Below are 19517 nucleotides of genomic sequence, written 5' to 3' on the forward strand. Positions count from 1 at the left end.
AGCAATGCTGTGGAGGGGGGTGGGGGGATGACTGGGGCAGGGCTTGGGACAACCTCTCTCTCTCTCTCTCTCTCTCTTTTTTTTTTTTTTTTTACACTGGACAAAAGGATAGTTTAAGCTGTTGAGCATGTAAGCATTTTGTCCCTTGCCCTTCTCTCCTTCTTCCCCCTGGAAACCTGGAGAAGCAGCAGTTATCTTGAAAGAGACCACAAGATTGAGGAAGAATCCCACCTTATAGGGATTGTAAACCATAGACATTGATAGAGCCTAGATCCTTAAAAGCGTCATTGATCAGCTGTACCAGCCAAATATACCTCTTGTCAGATTTCTTCCATGAATTTGGTTAATATCTATCTATACTGGCTAGTGAGGTTTTTTGTTAGAAATGTAAGCTTGAGGGCACCTGGGGGGCTCAGTTGGTTGAGTGGCCTACTCTTGATTTCAGCTCATATCATGAGCTCACAGTGCATGAGTTCAAGCCTTATGTTTAGCTCTGTGCGGACCGTGTGGAGCCTGCTTGGGATATTTTCTCTCTCTCTCTCTCTCTCTCTCTCTCTCTCTCTCTCTCTCTCTCTGTGTCTGCCCATCCCCTGCTGTATCTTTCTAAGTAAGTAAACTTAAAATGGTAATCTTGACTATTTCACCATAGTTGTATTTCACATCTCAAAACATCTAAGATGTGATGTTTTTTTTAATTGTGGGTTTCCTTGTCTAGACAAGATAGTGAACTGACATTTCTTCTTCGGTTTACTATGTTCAAGGCATAGAGTTAATCCCTGAGACACAGAGATAAAGTCCCCAGTGCCTTTTAGAAAATAGGTACAACTTAACAAAAAATAAGACTGAAGGAATGAATTGTTGATAAACCCTACAGAAAGGGAACCTAATCAAGGCAGAGAGGGTGTTGTGGATATCTGAGTATAAAAACAGCCAAGTGGAAAGATTGAGTGATGGTAGTTAAGAGTATGTGCAATGTTCTGGAAGCCAGAGGGAGCACACCGTATTCAAGGAAGCAAAAGAAGTTGAGCATAGTTAGTGGCTAGAGCTGAAAGAAAACCGTGGTTAAGTGATAGAGAGGAATAGGAAAAAGGAGGCCTTGCAGCTGATCAGGAGTTTGGATTTTATTGGCAGTGTTGAGGATTAAGCTGGGATAGGTTAAAGAGGATTGTGTGGCCCCATTTGTGCTGTAACAAGCTTGCCGTGGCTAGTAGCTGGACAATAGGATGTATTTAGTGGAGAGGACTGTCAGATTCCAGGGAGAGATACTGGAGTTTTGAGATCTAGTTACAGCAGTGGGTTTGGAGAAGAGTGGGTGGGAACTAGTGTTTGGATTGACTGGGTGTCAATGACGGTGGCAGAAGGAAAAACCAGAATGTGTCCTAGATTTTTGGCTTAGACAAAAAAAGGTATTACTAACACTTGGTGAGAATGTAGATGAAGCGTGGAGCACAGGAATCACATTTAGCATTAACCATTTCTGTTGGATTGGGTTTAGTGAAGGAAGAGAAGGAGATGAATTTTGTATGGGGTGAATTTGAGAGGCCAAAAAATCATCAAGTGAAGAAAAGCAGTTGGAGTATTTGGTGCTGAGCTGGAGATACTCAGAATTACTCATTGAGTTGGCCAGTATTTATGGAACACCCACCATGGGATACGTATTGTACTAGGCACTGGTGTGTCAGTGGCAGTTGAATCCACAAGAAAAGGGCCATGGGCAAGCCCCTGAGGACCCAGAATATTTAAGGGTGACTGGTAGTTTTCAAACTTTAGTATCAGAATCCCCTGAAGGACTTATTACGACGAGTTGCAAGCTTCCACTCCAGAGATTGGACGCAGTAAATCTGAATTAAGGGCCAGGACTCTGCATTGGTAATGCTTCTGGTCTAGGGCTATACTCAAAGTAGACTGGAGAAGGAAGTTGGCTGTAGAGGACTGAGAAGGAAGAACTAAAAGGGATAGGGAAGAAAACAGAAGTTTTGAAAAGGAAGCAATAGGCCTGTTAAACATGGGTGACAGCGCCAAACAGTCAAACTAAATCAAAAACATGTGCATTTGGTAAATTGGACAAGAGAAGCCAAGCAGGTGGATGAGGAAGACGAGAGTAATGTGAGTAGTAAAGACAGATGGGATAATGTGGTAAGTCAACCTAAGAAATTTGCCTTTCTTCAAGTGGCTCACTCAGTTAAACATCTGACTCTTGATCTCAGCTCAGGTCATGATCTCAGGGTGGTAAGTTGAAGCCCACATGAGGCTCATTAGGGTGTGGAGCCTGCTTAAAAAAAAAAATGCTTCTCTCCCAAATAGACTTTGAACACATCAATTCCCCAAATTGCTTGGGTGGAGTAGATGAACTGTACTTAAATGGAAAGGTTCTTATGGGAAGTGTTTGGTAGGCAAATAGTTTACTATTTAACTACAGTAAAATTAACCACATTTGTTTTTAGCAACATCTCTCCGTGTTGCTACGCAAACGAACTGCGCACATTGCTACTGAAATCCACTGAGCAATGATTGCCAAAATTAATTGACAACGACACAACTTTTTGTATGACAGCCTTAGGGGCGACCAGTCCAAGAACACCCCTTGGAAATAATTCCTCTGCAACTTTGAAACTTACCTTGGATTGTGGAAGTCACTGAGGAGGAAGGTCTCATACCTTGATCCACCTCCCAGAAAAGCTTGGGATTTCAGTGGGATCCTTTGGTTCAGGGTAGGATTATGCATAAGTCAGAGACGTCAAGCAGCCTATCTGTGCAGTATTACAGTATATTCTAAGTCTTTGGATGGATGGTAGACACCTTGGAGAAAAACTGACTCTTGTCCAGGTATTTGGTCTCCTGGAGGTATACTTTGATTTTTATCATCGGAATGACTTAAAGCATTTCTTAAATTCTTCTTCTAAAAGGTGTCTGATGTAAAAGATAACCTATGTAACATACAGTAGCTATATATTTTAGTGTTATTTATTGCAAACACCTTTCTTCTTTAAAAGACCTAGCCAAATCTATACTGGAAGAGATTGCAGTTACCATATGCTCTGTACCTTGAAAGCCAATACGCGCACAGCTTCTGTCAAGGAAAATCAATGAAGCAAGAACCTTAACAATTGGGATCTTCTCATTGATAAGACTAATACTTCTTGTATGTGGCTTACTTCGACATAATGAACAAAATTCAGCTGCTTTGCTTTGGAAATGGTTTTCTGCAGAGCAGAAATAAGGTCAAATCAAGGACCTTCTTGAGAGGAGGATAAATCGAGTGGATAAATATAGGCCTTGACTAACTCTAAAATTCTGTAATTCTGGACAAGTAACCAGACCTATATTTTTGGGCAAAGAGCACTGTTAATTCACATCATACAGAAGATCTAGGGAGAAAAAATGAAAAAGGAAAGACTTTGACCTATACTGGTCCTTAGTGTCTGTCTTTACTTTCTGGTGATGTAAACTATCAATATTAACAGAACCAGGTGACTCATTGTTGTTTGAGTAAGATGTCAAATTTTACCCAGTGTCTGTGCCTTGACCCACCCTACCTTCCCATAGCCTTCACCTGTCCGGGTGCTGTCCCCCACCCTGATGTAACTGAATCCTCATTTCTCCGTGTGTTTCTTAAAAGGATGCAATGGACGTGCATGCTGTTAATATCGATCCCTATCAATAAGTTAGATGTTCTATATGTTACATATGTCTAACATATCTATCTAGAGATGTTCTACGTGTTAGAAACGTCAGAGCATTTTTACAAAGAGTATGTTTTTCATGATAACTTTGCAATCGTGATGGCCTGTTTATAGAGAAGGGGAGCAAGTTTACAAGAGGGTGAAGGCCAATAAGTGGTAAACTAGGGTCAACTCAGGATTTAGGCTACAAATTTTCTATTCCAGACTCTTACTTGCCTGTGTCTCTCCTCACTGTGCTACAGGCACTTACTTATACATTTATTCACTAAAAAAAAAAAAAAAGATGACTGAGCATCTATTTTATAATGTATCTTTCTACAATCTGAATTAGCACATACACAGTAAAACAGAAGAGTGACATTAAGGAAACATGGTGGTCATCTTAATTTTTTTTTTTCCCTCAGCATGTTGACGTTTAATATTTTAAAGTTGACTAACCGCTAAATGTAACAAGCTATGAGGAAGTGGGTTTTGCACATGGTGCCAATTTCCTATATTCTTCCTGAGTTGGTGTGAGTATGTCTTCTGGCTTAGAAACATTTATTCTCATCTTCATCTTTTCACATTTTTACTTTGTCTCTAAGGCTCAGTTTTGTTTTTTTTTTAATTTTTTTTTTTAACGTTTATTTATTTTTGAGACAGAGACATCGCATGAATGGGGGAGGGTCAGAGAGAGAGGGAGACACAGAATCTGAAACAGGCTCCAGGCTCTGAGCTGTCAGCACAGAGCCCGACGTGGGGCTCGAGCTCACGGACCGCGAGATCGTGACCTGAGCCGAAGTTGGACGCTTAACCGACTGAGCCACCCAGGGCACCCCTCTAAGGCTCAGTTTTAATGTGCTCTCAAATGTACTCCCATCCAGCTACTACTTTTTATGAGCTAAAGTCCTTCTATGTTTTTTTTTTTTTAATTTATTTTGAGAGGGAGTATGAGCAGGGGAGGGGCAGAGAGAGGGGGAGAGCGAGAATCCCAAGCAGGCTTCATGCTGTCAGCCTGGAGCCCGATGTGGGGCTCTAACATCCAAACCAAGGGATCATGACTTGAGCCGAAACCAAGAGTAGGTCGCTTAACTGACTGAGCCACAGGTGCCCCTTAAAGTCCTTTTATACATGACAGTTTCATTTACTAGGAATTCATCATGTCTTTCAACTGTGACGCTATTTTTTTTGAGATTGTTTTGGTTGTGCTCTGGTTACAAGGTTCATACATATTGAATGGTCTCCGCTGACCTAGTTTGTTCTATCCCCTTCTGATTTTGTACTGTATAATTTTGTAGGGCATAACGATTTTAATAACGAGTATATGGCATTTGCATAAATGCCTATATTTGTGGAGTAAATAATGAATATGCATATGTATAGTTGTTATCTGTAAGTGTATGTATTCACCACAGTAAAGTGTCTAACTTCCATACCTTTCCCCGAAATATGTCTCACAGAAGTAAATTGTTGGCTTTCAGTTCCATGTAGGAATTATGGAAAAGCTACCAGGTACTAGGTACTTGATTTAATTCTCAGAGCCAATGTAAATCTGGGTCTTTCCATCTCAATTTTTGGCCAAAAATTTGAACCTAGGGCAGTCTGACTATGTAACTCTTGATTTTGTAACATGTAACCTGTCATTTTCCATTTTTTTTAAAAGCTAAACATTGAATTTCGTATTATAAAAATTATTCACTGTCAGCCTAGAAACTGGGGAGGGATGCTGGCAAAAAAGTTACATTGTTTGCCTTTCTACCATCCCTTCAAAGACTTTCTAGTCAGTTTTACTGCTGCTTCCCTCGGGTCCGGTCTCTTTAACACTAATGTTGAAAGCTTTTTATTCTAAACACTCTAATAATGAAACTGCCGAGCAGAAATTCATTTTAAGAGAAACACAAAAATAACCATATGACATACAATGATCAAGTATAAATGAGCTTTGCAGTTTCTCAGGACCCACAGACCTCTGCTTATGTAAACGGGAGCCATGTTGGATCAAACAATGCTAGCTGCTGTGACAGATACCCCTCTGACTCCCTCAAATCTAAATCTCCGAGAAAAGGAAGAAAGGTTGGCCACTCACCTAACAGCCCAACTTCGGTGCTCTTGGTCTGACAGCTCTTTGCCAAGCTTGAATTCAGAAGCCTCCATTTCCTTCCATTTGCAACCCTTCAGTTGTCGATGTATGGGTCTCAGGTAGAGCTGGAGATGGCCTCCGTTGTAGCCAACTAGAGGCAGAGAAGACCAGGGAGAGTGGGGAGGGTTTTATGTGGAGACCCCAAATGACAGACATCACTGTTGCCCCGTGACAGTGGCTAAAGCTCGGTCATGTGGCTACTTAGAGCCACAAGGAATCTCCTGGGTGCACCCAAAGGAGGAAGAACTACTAGCTTGTGAGCACCTAGCCAGTTTCTGCCGCAGGGTTGACATAAGTTCTTTAACAGCTCAAGTTTTACGTCTAAAACTATTGCTTCCAGCAGAATAAATTTCTCCACGGCAAGCTGTGATAAATGTTATGACTTTATATTTTATTTTATAGCACCTCTGCTCCATTCCTGCTAAATTGCCTTACTGCGTTTCATTATGGGCACTAATGATGAATTAAGTTGGACTGCTTAATAATTAAAAGTATCTCTAGGATAAAACCGTATTTTCTCTAGGAGGAAATCTACTTGGCTTTGTTCACAGCTATAGGATTCCGTGTAAGAATTAGAATTCTTTAGAAATGAATGAACAGACCTCTCGGTAAGTGACATTGACAGGGTTATTCAGCTTGTTTGATAGTAGGGTAACTTGTATAAAAGATAAAGGGGAGACTTTTGCTAAGATAACACACAAAAATGAGTAGTACTGGGTGCCTGAGTGGCTCCGTCAGTTAAGCATCCAACTTCAGCTCCGGTCGTGATCTTGCAGTTTGTGAGTTCGAGCCCCGCATCGGGCTCTGTGCTGACAGCTCAGAGCCGGGAGCCTGCTTTGGATTCTGTGTCTCCCTCTCTCTGTTCCTCCCCTGCTCATGATCTTTCTCTCAAAAATAAATAAAGAATTAAAAAAAAAACACTTAAAAAAAGAGTGGTATGAACTTTCAAGAATAACTTTGGGAATACTAACCCTTAGATGAACAATCATGTCCAAAGGATAACTTCAGGAACCACCATTATCTTATGCATTTTTGGAGAAAGTTGGAGAAGGAATAGTCCAATGGATTGGGATGAAGCACAGGTATTACCTAACGTCAGAGTAGTTCACCACTCTGTTATTTTTTGTTTTTGCTATAAAGTGTAGTGTCTTGACATAGTAAAAATTTGATGACACTTCAACCATAGATTGACATGTTCTTCCATAGATGACGTCCATCTATGTTCCTCCCTAGATGACATTAGAGGATCCGTGTACCAGATTGGGGGTTAAAATGTGTCATTGGGGTGCATTTTTCTGAAAAGAGGGTCTATAGCTGTTTATTACATTGCCAAAGCATCTTGTGGTACTCCCCCAAAGGGCTTAGAACCTGCTGAAGTAAGGAGACTTGAATCTTAAGATTGGCAAAAACACAGAGCATATGGTTGCTTTAGTAAAGAAGTTCAAGTCTGTAGGCTAGAAGATATTCCAGAAGGCTAAACAGCATGAACATGGGACCTTAGAACCATTTTTAGTAACATTTATGCATGGACATATTCATCAAACATTGAGTGCCTTTTCCATGCCACATGCTGTGCTTGAATATTCTAATGGATGAAGGGGAAATTGCTACACATTTGAAAATGAAGGAGAGTGGTCAGGAAACAGGGCTCTATACTGGCATCCGAGAGCTCAAGTATGGGCCCTGGGTGTATCCAAGGGTTCAAAGCCCACTTACATTTATCTGTATCGTCTTGGGTGGATGGGGGAACCTCTCCATACCTCCGTTTATCTTTTTTCTTTATAAACAGAGGATAATGTACCTATGTCTTCGTGTCGTTAGGAAGAATAAATTAACAATACACATAAATACCTGGTGTGATGGTCCATGCATAGGAAATCTCAACTAGTGGTAGTTGGATTTGATGTCCCTTTAAACATTATAGCTGTCAGGTAGAAGATTGAATTAGGCTTACTATTGGGTGGCACTGGGGGTAGGATGGAAACTGAGTTATGGGAAGGCACAGTTCAGCTTAATATAGAAAATCTTGTAATAATTATAGAAACAGATAAAAAAAGAACCAGGGCACAGGGTAATGAGCTCCATCACTGGGAGTATTTAAATAGAAGAAGCCACCACTTCTCAGGGGAAGAGAAAATCCTTATAAGATTAAACTAAGTTGCCTCTGACATGTCTTCTAAAATTAGTATTCCATTAGTGTTTGCAATAACTGTCGTATCAGTGGTAGTTACAGAAGGAACTGAAATCTGGTTTTGGTGCTGTGTCTCAACTTCTCTAGGAAAAACAGGTCTTCAAAGAGTAGAACTCATTAAATGTCTCAACTCTAACAAACGACTGGAAGTCAGTCAGGAAAATTATCCCATACGGATATGTCTTCTTTTAAGAATGCTTCACTCGTGGAGGTCTGAGTGACAGTATATTAGGTAGGGATTGGCTTCACAGAGGGTTTTCCCACTAGTCTTAACTTCAATTTATAGACAACTCTATAAGGACACAGCAAATGGACAAGGTTATCTTATAAATTTTTTTTAGTCAGAGATCATATATAGTAGTGAATACAAAAATTAAATGAACACGTCTCAACTCAATTTATGTATTTCTTTGTAGAACACCAAGGTTGAAATTAAATGAATACTATATTTGAAAATATTTACAAACGCAGGTTCCCTTGTCTATCACATTTAGTAGAACACAATAAGTCAGGAAGTAGCTGGCCAAAACGAAATCACAGATTTTAAAGTAAAATGCCAGCAGTCGAAAACAAAAACAAAACAAAAAAGACCAAAGAAACTAAGTCTGTCATGGACATAGGTCCTTCGTGGTCCCATATTTTTAACGTTGGAGAAGTTTCAAGATGAATGATCAGGTCAGTAACTAAAAATGCATAAAGAAACCTGGAAGTAACGTAAGGGGATGGATGTCCAGCCCATAACAGTACTCTGGCGTCACCTAGTAACGTGGCTTTGCTTACTATCTCCTAGCGATAGAACCATTTATTTTGGAAATGAAATCTGCTTTGCAGAGCTCTTTGTAAGTCCAGCTTGTCTGTATCTATGCCATGTGAAGCAGGCAGAGGTCTGTCAGATGCGAAGGTTGTGACAGCCACAGGGAGATACATTGGCATGCTGGAGACCATGCCAGCCACGCAGGGGACAGTGTGGTCCATGACACTAGTTATACAATGTTAGAAAGGGGGGGGGGACCCGAGATGCCATCATCCCAAAGCCTATGTCATTCTGTCTTCTATAGGCCCCAAAATAATGTAGTTCAGGGATCTAAGGCATGGAATGCTGAAATGCTTTAACATTCCTTAGCAGCCCTGAAAGGACCCAAACGTGCCCAGGTCTCTTGACCAGTAACATTTTCCAAGGCTTTCCCGCAGTATCTCCATGACGAGAGGGGCCTTGGATTCCTGGAATATTCCCGCTCACGGAAGCGTCAGAGTTTGGGAAGGTGGGAGTTGATGACACAGTATTCCTGGTGGCAGGACAGGCATTTGTGCCTTCTCAGATGGGCCTCACCCTGCTCCCAGGAGCCAATTCCCCTGGATTTGGCACATACATCACCTTATGCCAATGATATTTGAAGTACAGTGGCCAGAAACCCGCGGAAATCTCCGTACTAACAGACACAAGTAACCTGTTTCAACCACATGTATGTTACAAATACAGTTCCCTGCGATCTGTTTCTGACATTGCGGGTTGGTTGTCTGACTTACTAACGTGGAGAGAATACCTTGGCTTTGCATGGGAGACACAGCTACTGTGTGAAGCTCTATGGAGATCCACATTGTGTGGCTGCAAAAGCTGATTTAAAGGTAGATGTGGCCTTTTAAAACTGTGCCCTTCGTGAAGAGGAGGGGGAAGCGACTTTCTAGAAAAGGTATTTCAGAAGCACTTGTTCTTTGGGCTTTAGATGAGAGATGCTGAGGTTGAAGTAAACATGGATAAACTATTTTGAAAGAAAGGCTTTCTTTTAAGATGCCCTAGATCAGTGCTGTCTGATAGAAATGTGATACAACTCCAGTATCGTTCTTAATTTGACTTAGAATCACATTGAAAAAAGACACAGGCGAAGTTAACTTACTCACCTTGGAATGTTGAAATATTTGGGGCATGCTATCGGTAGTTTTAAAAACGGGCAAATTGTACCTTTCTTGCTCTGTCTTGCAAGCCAGGGTACATTTCCCACTTGCGGCACATGTCAATTCTGAGAAGCCCCGTTTCTACTGGTCGATAGCCACATGTGGCTAATGGCTGTCATCATATGTAGGGCAGCTCTAGACAAAAGGCTGTGCTCCTGAATTGCTAAGAAATCATGCCTGATCCATTGAAGCGATTTCCGACTGGAGAGTAAATGCCCAAATTTTGTTTTATGAAAGAGCTTAAGCCCCTCGGAAAGGAAAAAACACCTTCAGGCTTTATGTATATGCTTGCCATGCAACATGGCCAGTGATGTGTGGCTTTGGATCTGCTCCAGCTGCCTTGTGAGATAACGTGACTTTCTCAGCCGTGGCGAGCTCACCTAACAGTACTCTTCTGGAACTGTAATCAGTTCAACCTCGCTCTGTACAAACACAGGTGGGGAAGTAGATCATTAAACTTGAGTGATCAACTGGTAGAGACAGCATCCAGTAGAAGGAAAGGGGTTTCGAGGCCAAGAAATGAAGCGCAGATTACAAAGCTGGAAAAGGGAAGGGAGAGGATGGACAGAAGCGAACTCAGAGGATTTAGGGAGAGAGGCAGCAGAATGTTACAGCGCTTCAGAAGTGGAAGGCGATCGGAAGCTCCAAGGAGGTTTGTTGACTCTGGTAGACATGGAGAGTTAATAAAAAAACAAGCTTGTCAATATCAGTTTACTTCTGTGTGATGAGAGCACAAGCAGAGATGTCTGTGTTTACCTCTGAGTTAAGAGGGAAGAAAAAAAGTACTCACAGAAGGCAGTAGGAGGTCACAGTAAAGAGAGATCTGGCTTTAGCACCGGGAGGGTAGCATGGGATTCTTCGCCGCTCCAGTCACAGCAGATAAAAGAAAGAGCTGGAAAGAATTCTAGGGACAAACAAGCTTGATGTTCTTCCACCCGTATTTTCGTAAGGCCCCACAGAGAGGTAGGAGAGTGAGATTAACATAATCTCCTGTCACGGGATGTTTTATTCCAGGGCTTGTGGTGAATCTTAGTGTCCCTTAGAGCACCTGAGGAGAAAGCTCTGGTCTCCCGTTTATTTTTATTTTTTTTAATTTATTTTTTAATGTTTATTTTTGAGACAGAGGGCATGTGCAGCGGAGCGGCAGAGAGAGGGAGACACAGAATCCAAAGTAGGCTCCAGGTTCTGGGCTATCGGCACAGAGCCCGATGCCGGGCTTGAACTCCCAGACCGTGAGATCATGACCTGAGCCGAATTTGGACGCTTTAACCGACTGAGCCACCAGGCGCCCATCTGGTCTTCCATTTATAAAATGGAAGGCTCGTCTACTTAAATTACCCATTCCCTCAAGACATGCTATAGAACTCTTCCTCTGTGTGACACTGATGATACCTGATATTCTAGCAAGTGATGTACACTCTCTGAGAAAGGGGGTTCGGGTTTCCCTCAGTCAGAAGGTACGCTGGTGGTGATGAGTAATAATTGGAAATACCTGCTACAGCTAGGAGTAGAAGATGATGGCACCAGCACTTAGGAAGAAGTCTGGTACTTGCTCATAAAATGCACATCTATTTCGGGGGCGCCTGGGTGGCTTAGTCGGTTGAGCATCCAACTTTGGCTCCGGTCATGATCTCGCAGTCGGTGAGTTCGAGCCCCGCGTCGGGCTCTCTGCTGACAGCTCAGAGCCTTGGAGCCTGCTTCCGATTCTGTGTCTCCCTCTCTCTCTGCTCCTCCCCCACTCATGATCTGTCACTCTCTCTGTCAAAAATAAATAAAGATTACAAAAACTGTTTTAAATAAAAAAAATACACCTCTATTTTATGACCTACCAATCTCCTTCCTAAGTGTTAGCTATCCAAAAAATTGTGTAAGGACGAACTTTGCAGGTTTTTCATACTCGTCCAAGATGGGAAATAGCCCAGGTGTCCAACAGGGGAATGCGTAAGCAAACTGCAGGACATCCGTACCGTGAGATGGTGTCCAGCAGCCATGTACAGGAATGTTAGAAATACTTTGCTGAGTGAAAGAATATCTACTAGAATGCACGAGAATATCTACTCGATCAGTGCATTTCTGTAAAGTCTTTATGAAGATGAAGGAGACACAGTACCAATACATGGGAAAACCAGAACAATGTTGGTTTGAGTTGGGGGGCTAAAACTAAATTTTTCAAAATGGAAACGACGTGGATTTGCTCAGTCGGTATATCTAAAATGTGTGCATGGCAACGTATGTGAATTTGACCTTAAAAAGAGAAGGGAAAACCGTTTCGAACTGAAGTGGATGATTAATGCGTTAAATTTTAATTAGTTAAATAGACTTTGAAATGCGTCAGAAAGACGAACTCACAGCTGGCTAGATAGATGAATAAAGGGACTCCATCTAACGTTACCAGAGTCTAAGTGATCTACCAGTATACACATTTTTTCAACTTTTCTGTATTTGGAAAACTTTGATAATTCTTGGGAGGAGGAGAGGGAAACAAGATTATTTGTAAACTCTGCTACTTTAGGGGGAACAAATTACTTTTATGTTCTTCCATAGACAAAAATCAATTCAAAATAGAGTATAGCCGTAAATAAAAGAGCGCTATACAACTTGTAGAAAAAAAGTTTTGCATGACCTTGTGTTAATTGGAGGTTTTAGGTAGGACACCAAAATTATTCACAGAAAAAAAATGGTAAATTGATAAATTGTTGAACTGATAAATTGAATGAAACTGAAGACTTTTATGCTTTTAACAGACCTTAGGAACGTAAGTACAAGTCATAGATGTGGGGAAAATATTTCCAAATCATGTGTATAGTAAACTACTTGTACCCAGAATATAGAAAGCACCATACAACTGAACAATAGGACGGCCCAATTAAATACGGGCAAAAGATTTGAATCTTCTTAAGAGGAACAACGATTGTCAGTGTTCTTAGTCTTTAGGGAAAACCACACCGATTTCCCAGCCACTGGACTAGTTAGGATTAAGAACACAAAGCAAATGTTGGTCAAAACATGGAGAATCCAGAACCCTCCTTACATTTCTGGTGGAAATGGAAAGAGGTACAGCTACTTTGGAAAAGAGGGGGTTTTCTAGAAGGCTAAACATTCTAATTTTATTATATGTGCTGCCAAGGTGAACACGCCAGAAGGCTAAATATAAACTGACCATCCAATCCAGCAAGTCTGCCCTTGAGATTTTACCCAAGAGAAATGAAACCACAAGTCCACGTAAAGGCTGAAGGGGAATGTTGAGAGTAGCATTATTCATAGTAGCAAAAATTGGAAAATCATCCACATGTCCAGCTGGTGAAAGGCTAACCATAATGTGGTATATCTATACGATGGAATATTGTGTAATAAAAAGGAACAAACTCCTAATACGTGCTATGACCTGGTTCACCCTCAATAGCATTCTTCCAGGTGAAAAGACCTCATCTTGTAAACTTTGGAGATTTGTAAAGAAATATTGTAAATATTCATTGCTCTGGAATGTCTAGAAAAAGCGAACTTAGAAAACATAAGTTAACTGCCTAGGAGGGAACCGATAGTAACTGAAAATGAGCAAGAGGGAGATTTTTGAAGTGATGGAAAGGTTTTACAGCTGGATTATGGCACTGGTTGGCCATTTGTGTAAATTCACTCAATCGCTGAATCGTACCTTTAAAACAGATGCATTTAATTTCTCATGTGACCTTCCCAGCTAAGACCAGCATTCGAAACTTCAAGACTGATAGCACTCAAAAAATAGATCATCTCTCAGTGATGGTTGAGTTTTGTCTTCATGAGGGTGGAATCAGGCGCATGATTTCCTTCGTCCTTACTGGGCGACTTGTAGAAATTAACCTCTTTGATTTACTTTACTCCTCTGTAGAATAGGAATAACAATAGTATCTACTTGAGACTAACGTTAAGAAAATTAAATTAGATAAACAGTACTTGGGCACACACATGGAGAGCTTAATAAATGCCAACTCTAATGACTATGATAATGATGATCTGGGAGGAGTGGCCATAGTTTCCCGGTTTATTTTTTGGCTCCAAGATCTTAAATGCATTTACTCTTAAGGGTTTGGCATAGATAGATTTCCTGAAAGAGCCTAGGATAGTATACTTCTCTAGTTCTTAAACTGACTTTTAATTTTACTCTCCCTCTTGGCCACAGTGCCTTTAATTTCTTCTCAGATTTTTCAGAGCGCCAACTAGAGCAACTTCTTACTCCTCCTCATTTGTGGCTTCCCGTGGTGCTGCTTAACTGTGAGCAGCCTTGATAAAGCCACGTATAAAAGAAAAGTCCAACGTAGCTACGTGAGGGTCCGAGGTCCTTGCCTACAAAGCGAAAAGCGTGGAATTTAATACTCCTTTGGCTATGACTTTGTTTCGACACTCATGCGGGTATTTTTTTGCATTGTAATTTTTGCTTGACCTCTTTAGAGACAGAGCCTCAGCTAGGAGAAATGGGCAGGGTATCGTGAAGCCTTTCTCGAAGTTCATGAGTATGGGGAGAGGGTAAGAGTTAAATTTCTGTTTACAGAATTGGGAGAATGCCAGTCATACAAACTGAAGACGGAATTTAAGATTATTTGAAAATGAAAAGCAGTTTTACTACTTTTCCCTGAACACTAACAATGTGAACTAGCTGTTAACCAAGTGTTTTCATGAAGAGGTCCTGCTGGGACTTCTTGTAATTTGGCAATTAGCAGCACCATTTACATACAAACAAAGAATGTGAAGTCCTTAAACAGTCTATCCCCACCCCCAATTAAGGTTATAGCCAAGAGAAATCTTCCTCTATTTGTGGAACAAATATTTCCTAAATCTAAAATAGAGTGATAGCCTCAAAGACAGCTTTGGAACAATCAGAGATTTAAGACTGGGAAGATTGGAATCAATAGATACAAATATTTAAGCTTATTGGTTTATTTTTGAGAGACAGAGTGAGCAGGGGAGGGGCAGAGAGAGGGAGAGAGAGAATCCCAAGCAGGCTCCACGCTGTCTGCCCGGAGCCCAATGCGGGGCTTGAGCTCACAAATGGCGAGATCATGACCTGAGCTGATACCAAGAGTCTGACACTTAACCGACTGAGCCACCCAGGTGCCCCATCAGATCTAAATATTGTATCAAAAATGATTATATTTTAACCATCCCCATTGTCCCCTCCCCATCTGAGGTCTCCATCACACATTGCAGCCTCAGCATTTACTTTTCCATGGCCTTAGGAGGTAAATTTAAAACCAGAGGTTAAAAATCTATATTCCATTCCCTCATTGTCAAGATAAAGTCACTAAGGAGAAGGTGATTTGACCTTCAGCACCTTCACATTACTTGCTGGCAGCTGCACCGGACAAGAACTCTTCCTGCCTAACACCCAATTCTGTCTTCTGTCCCACACATGACGGTGAGTTCCATCTGTGACTGTGCCACAGCCTGTTGCTTTGTTGGCAGATCCATGGGTCGTAAACTCCACGCCAGAGCCAACTTCTGCCTGTGGCTCAGCCTTTCATCAGTCACCATTGGTCGTGCTCAGCTTTGTCAGTCCTCTTTTAACTGGGTGCTAACTGGTCCTGCTTTTAACTGGTCCTGCTTTAGGTGATAGGGTTTCAGTGGCCAATCAAATTCCCTTTCACTCCTAATTGGCTTTCTGAGGTCCTCGAGGAAATCACTCTGCCTTCTTCGGTCTCTCATTCACAGTACTGGAGCCATGGATGTAGGTCAGGGCTTGCTGTTAGAGATGCCTCCAAAAGCCAAGGAGGTTAAAAACAGGTCAAGATGGCATCTGACCGTGTTGCTAGATATTTTTGAAAGATAGTTAAGCCCAGGTTTCTATGTAAAGTCTCCCGATTAGTAAATGCTGGGAGGTAATTCCTAATTTTTTATTTACAATTACCTAGTGATTTTTTTTATTTTTTTTTTTAACATTTATTTATTTTTGAGACAGAGAGAGACAGAGCATGAATGGGGGAGGGGCAGAGAGAGAGGGAGACACAGAATCGGAAGCAGGCTCCAGGCTCCGGGCCATCAGCTCAGAGCCTGACGCGGGGCTCGAACTCAGGGACCGCGAGATCGTGACCTGAGCTGAAGTCGGACGCTCAACCGACTGAGCCACCCAGGCGCCCCTACCTAGTGATTTTTTTTAAAACATCAAGCCGTCCGAGCAGATTCTGGGTACAGCCGGTGAACTATACGCTGTAGCGAGTGGGGGGAGGGTGGAGCTGCTTTCCCCAGTGTAATGAACTTCCTGCTGTCATATCTCTCTACTAGTTGAAGGTAGCAGTTACTGGAAGTCTTTGGTATTCTTCCCCCTCCTTTCTTCCAACTTCTCATAAGGTCAGCCCTGCCTCGGACTCTGGAGCACGTTTTGGTTTTGGTTAGATGAAAATGAGGTCTTCCTGTGATCTTGACAGAACTCTCTGGTCTTGCTGACCATGTGCCCACGTTGACCAACAAGCACCCTACCCTGTTCAGCTGTACGTTGGGTGCTGGGTTAAGGAAGAGGGAGGAATCCATCAGTGGAGGGGGTCTGTGCGGTTATCCTTCGAATCTCTGAAGCCCTCTTACCCCCCTTCCCCCTTTGCATACAGTCTAGTGCAGACGGTATCATCTCCCCCCCCCAAAAAAAAACCTAGACCAAGAAACAAAAATAGCAGAAAAAGAACTAATTTGTGCAGAATAACTGCAATTAGCGACCCCGTGCAGCAATTCTTAGATGATGGAGCGGTTCTTAAATGCAACAATTCTTAGAAATTGTACATCTCAGATGCCCTGAGTCTGGTATTGATTCATGCATTTGCTGACTAGGATAGTTGAAATTTGCCGCAGTCTTCTGTTACCTGCCCAACATGGCTGCTTTCCTTGTAGACCTCTGCACAGTCCTGGTCTGTGGCTTGTATCCTGAGGGTCAGGAGGTCAAGCTGAATCCCTAGTTCTGCCTGCTATGATCCCGTGAGCTGAGGTAAATTAATTTTGCTAAGTGCCATTTCCTCGTGTAAAACCAGGATCCCGCCACCTTCCTCGTGACGGGAAAGTGTTTTGTAAAAGAACTTCTGTGTCGGAGTTTAATAGCATAGGCACCAGAGTACAATAACCACGGTTCCTACCCCTGTTCGGCCGCTGCTGTCAGAGTAAGTTTGTAAAATGCAGATACATATGGTGGGGGGAGAAATAGTTTGCTAAGTTCTCAGTGCAAAACTGGATGCATAGAACTCTGCATTAGAGATGATGATGTTCAGGATTTTGGCAGTATTGGGTTTGGGCTGCTACCTGTACTCTTTTATTTGTAGGGAGAAGATAATAATGAAAACTAGTTTATGTATATCTAGCACTTAGACTTTTCTAGGTGCTGTGCCAAGGATTTAAAAATTCTTAAATGTTCACAGCCATCCCGTGCTGTAGGCATGTATAGGAGGTACTTTTTCCCTTTTCACAGATGAGGAGACAGAGTTAATAGATGTTAAGTATTTTGTCCAAACACCTACATGCCTTGGGAGAGCCCAGATAGACAAAAAGTCGACCTCCGATTCTATTCTCTTAACCACTGCATTAGGGTGTCTCAAGGGTGGTAGGGGGGAAAAAATGTATAGAAGGTGGGTCAAATCTGAGTCCAAACTACAGAGCCTTGCATTTGGAATGGAAAGATGAAATGCTCATTGCTACAGCTGGCTGTTTCCAGGTCTGCTGAGAATCTCCTCCCGAAAGGGGGGAGGGAGAGGGTTTCAGAGTATAAACCCTTAGGGTCTCCATCATCAACTTGGCTGGGGAACAAGAAAATCTTGGGACAATAGGAGAAGGCTAAATGTATCCGAGAAATCACTGGATAATTATAAACAAAAAATTGATGCAGATACTATATTCTTTGTTCGTGACTTCTTTATATCCTGCTGGCTTATAAAATGATGATTTGGGGCAGGTTACAACAAAAGACACACAAACAATAGAAACGTTCAGACAAGGGTAAAAGGTCAAGAGACTGGGTATTTGAACTATTCATTTAGTACGATATTTTCCCAGCTGGGAAATGTACTGCAAAACTGAACTAAGATCAGAAGGGTGCTTCATAAATATATAGGTTAATTCTAGCCATATATTTGAAGTGCTTAGATAGCAAACCTCTCCCTATTTCACTATAATGGCCCAGCTTAATTTGTCATCTTTTTTTCCCTCCTTTTAAAGCATTGCTGAGACTTTAAGATACTCATTGTGAATTAATTTGGGATTTGGCATAATAACATTAATCGTGCTAAAAGAATTCATTTGACAGTAATGCAGTATAATTAGTGATGTACTAAATCCATTGAGATCTACCAATAATTATAGAATCGCTATTTAAAACCTTATATAGACATTCATTTTTTTCTCCTCCTCACCCCCCCCCCCCATTTTGAACGTGCAGCATGTAGAGACAAAGTCATAGCTCTGACAATTTGCCTTTTGAAATACTGGGCATAGGTCTCCAGAAAAAACTTTAGTAGACTTAGCTCTAACCTTAAAGGTCCCTTGCTTAGGGCAACGTCTAAGAATTGCCTAAAAGAAGACTATTGAATCCTGAAGACAGCTGGCCCTGTCATGTGGAATTGCTGGGGAGCCTTAAGAATATGGGTCTGGAAAGACCTATAGGTGAACTTACAAAGCTTAAAGACTAGTAGAGTAGGGGCACCTGGGTGGTTCAGTCCATTGAGTGTCCAACTTCCGCTTGAGTCATGATCTCATTGTTCATGAGTTCAAGCCCCAAATGTGCTTGCTACTGTCAGCTCAGAGTCCACTTTGGATCCTCTGTCTCCCTCTCTCTCTGCCCCTTCCCCCCCCCTCCCCTCCCCTCCCCCCCCCAAACAAATTAAAATACTAGAGGAGGAAAGAATACTTGGAATTCCCATTCCTAGATGGGGGAAATGTTTCCTCTTAAAAGTACTAACAATCTAGGGTGAGAAGAGGTGAGGAAAATGTTTGCTGCTATTGTAGTTACTTAAAATTTAAATATCCCTACAACATCACGCTCCCCACCCCCCACCCCCCCCCCCCGGTATACTCAAGGAATTCAGATACTCACTACATGTAAGAATATATCCTTCTCACTTATTTTTAATCATTAATTGTAAAATTCTGGTAATGCTAGAAAACCACAGAAAACATGAGATTCCACTCACTAATAACTAGCTTGGTAGACCGTTGATATTTTGCCATATTTGTTTATAATATCTCCTTTTAAAAGAAATCTCTTCATGGTATATAGTTATGGAAGCCCCCTCCACTCTTCTAGCAATGCAGCAGGTTATCAGTAAAAATATATGTCTTGGGGTGCTCAGTGGCTCAGTTAAGCGTCTAACTTCAGCTCAGGTCATGATCTCACAGTTGGTGAGTTTGAGCGCTGTGTTGGGCTCTGTGCTGTAAGCAGAGAGCCCTCTTCAGATTCTCTGTCCCCCTTTCTCCTGCCCCTCCCCTACTTATGCATGCGCGTTCTCTTTCTTTCAAAATAAACATTAAAAAAAAGATATGTCTTGGCATTTTCTCGTACCATAGGATCCCAGTGCTTTCAATAAGGAGAATGAGGCAAAAGCAGTAGGATATTAGTATGTTAGAAAACAAG

General features: G+C 41.8%; 1 protein-coding gene across 5 annotated transcripts in view; it reads left to right on the forward strand.

Annotated features, from left to right (window-relative positions):
* Positions 1-19517, forward strand: part of RARB (retinoic acid receptor beta) — a 747871-nt gene that overhangs the window by 74052 nt on the left and 654302 nt on the right. For 3 of the 5 annotated variants that reach the window (XR_008298027.1, XM_015086690.3, XM_027040934.2), the window contains exon 1: positions 9503-9619. The exons of the other annotated variants lie outside the window; for them this stretch is intronic. The gene's annotated coding sequence lies outside the window, so the exon portion shown is untranslated. Of the gene's footprint in view, positions 1-9502; positions 9620-19517 lie in introns of those variants that run through there. 5 annotated transcript variants of the gene reach the window in all.

The sequence above is a fragment of the Acinonyx jubatus genome, chromosome C2 (genome assembly GCF_027475565.1).
Source record: "Acinonyx jubatus isolate Ajub_Pintada_27869175 chromosome C2, VMU_Ajub_asm_v1.0, whole genome shotgun sequence".
Taxonomy (NCBI): domain Eukaryota; kingdom Metazoa; phylum Chordata; class Mammalia; order Carnivora; family Felidae; genus Acinonyx; species Acinonyx jubatus.